The sequence below is a fragment of the Canis lupus genome, chromosome 31 (genome assembly GCF_003254725.2).
Source record: "Canis lupus dingo isolate Sandy chromosome 31, ASM325472v2, whole genome shotgun sequence".
Classification (NCBI taxonomy): domain Eukaryota; kingdom Metazoa; phylum Chordata; class Mammalia; order Carnivora; family Canidae; genus Canis; species Canis lupus.
This window is the reverse complement of record NC_064273.1, coordinates 15,173,312-15,179,911: the sequence shown is the minus strand read 5'-3', so window position 1 is coordinate 15,179,911 and position 6,600 is coordinate 15,173,312.

The following is a 6,600-nucleotide window of genomic DNA, read 5'->3' as shown; positions in this document are numbered from 1 at the left end:
CCTGGCCACTTTCATCTAGAAACTGACACTCTCAATAATAAAGGGGAAGCAAATAATAGTTATATAAAGAAGCTATGCATCTATCCCCCAAAGGATTTATTTGGGTGATATCTAAAAAGGCAGAGTCATATAAATGAAATGCAAAATTTTATTTGAGAACTTTGGCCCAGGTCAAGCCAGGAAATTTCCCCTTCCTTAACTTGATGATGTCCTAATTGGGATCTTATCTCTATGTTTTCAGTTAGGAAGGAAAAGAAGATAAGCTTCTGGAACTATTTTAACAACAAGACAGTGAAACTGAGCAAGTTGATGTGGAAAACTTACCCTGTGAAAAAAATACAGCCTGATATAATGCTTCGGTGAGGATAGCAGGGCAATTAGATTAAAAAGCACTGAGAAAATTTGAGGCTGACTCTTTCAATATCAGTGACCTCCAGGCACTAAGATGATTAAAGTTAAAAAGTAACATGGTGAGAAGATTAATCCTGCCTAAGCTACAGATGTGGCTGGCACAACAATATAAAATCATGGGGCTGTGAATTGGTTAGGATTCTGTATATATAGGGGGTTCCTTTGAAAATGACCTAAACTAGCAGCTGATAGGAAAGAACATGCTGATATTTTTTCAAAGCTCCCTACTAACCAACTAAGATGCTATAAAAAGTGTGGTAACCCCCACTAGGAAAAACCAATCTCTCCCAGCCTCGCTCATTTTTCTTTCCTGAAATACAGGTCTATTTTTGAATACTGCCATGAATAGAGTTCTCTCCTTTGGAACAGTTAAGTGCTATGCAGTTCAGCATGTTCTGGTATAATACCTTTTATTCAAAAGTTTCATAATCCACTTTACCGACAAAAGTAGATTAGGGAGATATGCTTGGTGAGCGTGACTTTCATATGACAAGGTAAGAAGCTGCCTGTGGAGCAGGAATGAAGTAGGAAGAGCTAGGAAGCAGAATTTGCATCAGCAAAAGGGAAATAAATATGGTCTTGTGGTCGTCAGGTGAAAGAAGGATGAAAAGAAGCTGCAATGAGAATGGAAGGTCAGTGGGAGAGATGAAGGAAAAGATCTTAGGAAAATGTTTTAAAGGACATTGTCTCACATAGCTGATTTTTAGGTGAATTTCTCTGAAAGAAATCTAGGAAAGAAAGGCTTTTTAATGTGAAGAGACATAAATCATACACTTTGGAAGGGACCATAAAAATCATAAAGTCATGAAATTTTAGAAATGAGAGTGATTTTAGGATCAGTAATTTCATTCTCCAGATGAGAAAATGGAAGTTCAGAAACAGTTTTAGTAAATGCCCACAGTTGCACAAGAAGGACCAATATCTATATGAAAAGGTGGGTCTACTGTCTACATATCTACTGCTTTATCCACAAGGTCACATCACCACCTTTGAATGGCAAACACGTTTTTTTTCCAATTCAAGGAGTGCAATTTTGCAATTGTAAACAGAATATTCCAGTGTATGACTTCTTTAAGAGCTTTCTTTACTCTCAAATTGAAAGTGGTAGGCGACTCCGACTCCTACGTGATACGACTATTAATTGATGCGAGAGATTACTATTAATTAAGCAGATTTATAATCTCCTTATGTTGTTTTCTTGTATCCTTCCATAAAATAGTATTCAACTGAAAATATTGTACATATATATAAACTAAATTATATTGTCTTCTCAGACTCTTCACAGCCATGAAGCTTTGAAATGACATCTGAATTAATGTTTTAGGTATAGTGTTAGCTGAGTTAAAATTGATGTCATCTTTAAGCCAGAAATTACATCGGATTTGTGAAATCATTATGTTGTAAACCTGAAGTTACTATCACATTATGTGTCAACTCTACTTCAACTTTTAAAAATTACATTAGATGGACTTTTGCATCAAGTCCGAATTAAAGCTGAAGCTTAAAATATTCTTCTCTAGAACCTAATTAAATGAGTTGTAAACTAGTTATGAGCTAGTCAAAAACCAAAGGGGGAAAAAAGCAAAACAAGACAACAAACAAGTTCATAGCATAAACTTTGTCCAAAAACAAGAATATTAAGAGGTTCAACATGGCCCTTTTTTCCTATTGTTCACCTACAAACCCTCTCCTCCCCATCAGTACTGCTGGAAAAAAAAAAAAAATCAGAAAGGTTCTATATTGTATTAATACCTTTCAGTTGGTAGAAAAGCAGGTCAAATTGGTGAGTAAACAGCCTTAGAAAAAGGAAGAGAAAATATCTCAGGACCAGCAACTCTTAGTGGCCAGCTACCGGTTAGTGGATCTCAGTGGAGATGAGAGAAAACCATAAGGCTTATAATTTCTCAAAGCTACTCATCTCTTTGCTGGGAATAGTGTGCAGCCCAGAGGCATCCCACACACATTCACACACAGAATAAACTCTTCATGACTACATAGGGACCTTGGTACAGAGTGTTCAACGAAATTTCAGGAAAAGAAACCAACCTCCCTTAATCCCTATTTGCATAATAAAAAGAAAAAGCCTATAGTATGCATTCCTCAAACTGCAGCTCAGACAAATACAAGGAGAATTCACCCACTCTATGGGAAAATCATGAGAAAGAGTCTAAGCAGAACTTAGACTTCCATTGGGCTAATGGAAGCATGAAGTAGATAAAAGGAAATAACATGGCAGCCATGTAAATATACTTCAGAAAGAAGAAAAGGACAAAGAGAGAGAATAATATGTAAAATATTGCCAAAAAACTGAATCTGGAAGCAAATTCAACAAAAGGGAAGTTTCCTATTCACTGTTTATTGTAGGATGTTAATAAGAAAATGAGGTCAAGACAATAAGAACTCAGTAACAAGATAATAAAACACAGAATTAGATTAAAAGAGAAAGATTATAATTAAGAAAACCAATAGCAATCAGAATCAACAGCATTATACAAATAAACACTAAATTAGCAGCAGCAGAGAACAGAAAACACAAAGTTGAACATGGAATATAAATAAAATGTATAAGGGAGTCATAGATACTGCAACAATTAGGAGAAAGGTATAGGTATAAAGGAATGACAAGAGAATTTAATGCAAAGAAAATTATACTCCAACCCCAATAAGACATCTGGAAAATTAAAGCAAAAAAAAAATACAAATTTTAGTAAAGGAATGTTAATTTTTCAGTGAAGGGGTAACTAGAAAAAGTATACTACATTTTCACGAAAACTCCATTCAGAATAATCAATGCCAACTTATTCTCTATTGAACGTCAAGTATGAAAAAATAATTCTCTAAGCATTCAGCCAGATATACAACACATCACATACAGAATTAAGATAGGGATTTAGCTTTAGACATTTCCACAATTATGTTCTGTGTTCAGAAAACAGTATTAGAAAAATATCTTCAGAATTCCAAGACAAAAATAAATGTCATTTGCCCAAGCATATAATCCCTAGGAAAGGATACTTTCTCTTTTATTGTTTTAAAGGTTTTTATTTATTTGTTCATGAGAGACACAGAGAGGCAGAGACATAGGCAGAGGGAAAAGCAGGCTCCACGCAGGGAGCTTGATGCAGACTTGATTCCAGGACTCTGGGATCACAACATGAGTCATAGGCAGATGCTCAACCACTGAGCCACCCAGGCACCCCCCTATTTTCTCTTTCAAGTATAAAGAGGAAGGTCTCTCACATACAAATGAATTCAGAAAATATAGAATCCATCATCCAACCCTTCTAAAAAGAATTTGAAAACAAAAATAAGCAAACAGCTGATTGATGATGTTATACATGCCAGCAAAAGATGAATGTAATAGTTGAGTTTAATACTCAGACCAAAGAATTGCAGAGGAATAATAGCTGCAAGCTTTTGAGGGGAAGACAAGAGGACACCAAGTTTTTATACTGAGACAAATTTTTCTTCAAGTGTCAAAATAGTAGAAAACAATATCCAGTGAGCAAATCTCTGGATTACAGTACCTGAGGATCCTCATTGAAAAGATATTTAAGGGCAGCCCAGGTGGCTCAGCGGTTTAGCACCGCCTTCAGCCCAGGGTATGATCCCAGAGACCCGGGATCGAGTCCCATATTGGGCTCCCGGTGCATGGAGCCTGCTTCTCCCTCTGCCTCTCTCTCTCTCTGTGTCTCTCATGAATAAATCAATACTTTTTTTAAAGAAAAGATATTTAATAATATTTAAAGGCCTATTCCCTCCATCCTTTTTTTTTTTAACCCAAGATGTTTATCAAATAGTCCTCAGACTTTGTACAAAGAAAGATCACTGTTCTCTTGCAAAGCATAAAATATGAAGGGGCTTACCAACTAGATATTAGAATAATATGTTAAAATTATATGGGAAGTCAAAGAAAAGAAATATACCAGTCTTAGAGACAAGCAAATGTGAGTTTCTGAACTCTCTGTCACCTTTGAACCATGAATCACAGGAGTAAGCTAAGTGTTAATTGATTATAACACTGGGCAAACAGGCATATTTTCAGAGGGAAAAATCATCTGTAGAAAATCCAAAAGTATTCTTGCTGAAAATATAGATTTTCTTGCTATATATATATATATATTAGTTTAACCTTATTGAAGAAATCTGTTTGGTAACAACCCAGTCACGGGAAATTTTTTAAAGGTGAAAGCTGCCAGGAGTTTCTCATATTATGCTGAAGAGTGAAATGAATTTTCTATAAATGCTCATGGCCTTAATCTTCAGAGACCCTCCAAATTATTACTGCTCCCTTGGACAGTCAGAGAATAAAATCACATCTTTGTTGGGATGCCTGGATGGCACAGTCAAGCATGAGACTCTTCTCAGGTCGTGATCTCAAGGTCTTGAGATCAAGCACCTGCATGGGGTTCCTTGTTCAGCAGGGAATCCAGCTTGTCCTTCTGTCCATCCCCCTGCTCTTACTCTCTCTCAAATAAATAAATAATTTTAAAAAATGTCAGTGTTGTTTTTGACACAGTTTATCAGTATTCTCCTTCCTGGTTTGTTTTTTAATTCCTCAGCACTCTATCATCAGAAAGACATCTTTCTACATTTTCTTCAAAATTTTTCTATACTTTTTATGTATATTTAATTCACCTGGAATTTATTTTTCTTTATGGCATAAGATAAGGATCTTATTTTATTTATCCAGAGAGGGATAACCAGCCAACAGAGCATCACTTACTGGACAGTCATCTTTTCCTCACCTATTATTAGTAACATTATCTTTTTGATCCATGAAGTTTCCATGTGTGAGTCAAGTTGTTTGTGGGCTCTTTATTCGATTCCACTGAGATTTTTCTACTTCTGGATCCACATCACACACTGTTTATTATCATAACTCTGTAATGAGTTTCATTAGCTGTTGGCTAAATTCCATCTTATTTTAGTTTTTTTTTTTCTTTTCTTTCTTTTTTTTTTTTTTGCATTTTAAGACATTGGATTTGCTCTTTTTCACATGACTTGTTTGTCTTATTTTAGTCTATCCTTTAGAAATTGTTACCTCTTTTAAAGAAAGTTATTCTCTCATTTATGTGAATATATGAAGTATAATTACTGAAAGAATTTGAGGAGAATGTATAAGATGAATGTTGATTTCATTTCTGAACCTAAGTATATAATTTTTGGTTTTCAATCTTATATTTAATATATTTTTACCCTGTGCTTAGAGCACAGCATGTGAACTCATCATTGTATGCACTTCTCCTTCCCTTATAAGACAAAGTCCAAAGAAATATAACAAAGTTCTACTTGAGTTCTGAAAAGTAATTGCATCTGCATCAGTTGTAATACAAAAAGCAGCAATTTCCCTTCCAACTTCTTGGCTCCCCAGATTCACAACCCCCAGGCTCCAACTTTAGTGAAGGGTCTGGCCTATAACTAGAATCAACTCCTAGAATATAAGTAAAATGAACTTCTTCCAACTCCATCAACAGTATCTCTCACTTCCTGCATATTTTAAAGGGTTTAACAATGTAATTAGTATTAACTCAGTTAAGTAAAAAATGTAAATGTATTCCATGACATGCACTTAGTTATTTATATTATACTTTTTATCAGCAAGGATTTCAGAGTACAAAATTAAATTCTCTTCTTTCAAGAATAAAGAAGAAGAAAGTGGAAGTAGTTAATGCTTATTGCAGCCAATTATAATATGCCACAATTTCAGTGCATTAGAGCCCTCTGATCTGGGACTTCCTTATCTCTGGCCAGTTTCACTTACCAGAACAAGAGGCAAACAGGTTTACTTCAGAATAGGTTTGGCTTTATTCATTTATTTTTAATTCTAGATTCACTGCTTATTCAAAATACGGAAGTTCCAATAATAAACTGTTCTTTAATGATCAGAAAATAGTCTTGATTTTCTCAAAAAGTACAGGTCTACCTGTTCTCTTCTTACAATTAGCTTGTTTAAAAAGATAAAGTTCAAGACAAGTGAGCAATGTCTTCCCCACCCAGAATACTTCCTTAAAATAGAAATTTTCCCCCTCTCTCAGCAACTACTCTCATTCATTGGTAACCATGATTTAATGAAGATTATAAAATTTGTGATTATTTCAATAGGAAATATGTGAAACATATACATATGATATATATACATATGTAAACACACAGGGAGAGAAAGAGGGATGGAGGGAGGGGAAGAGA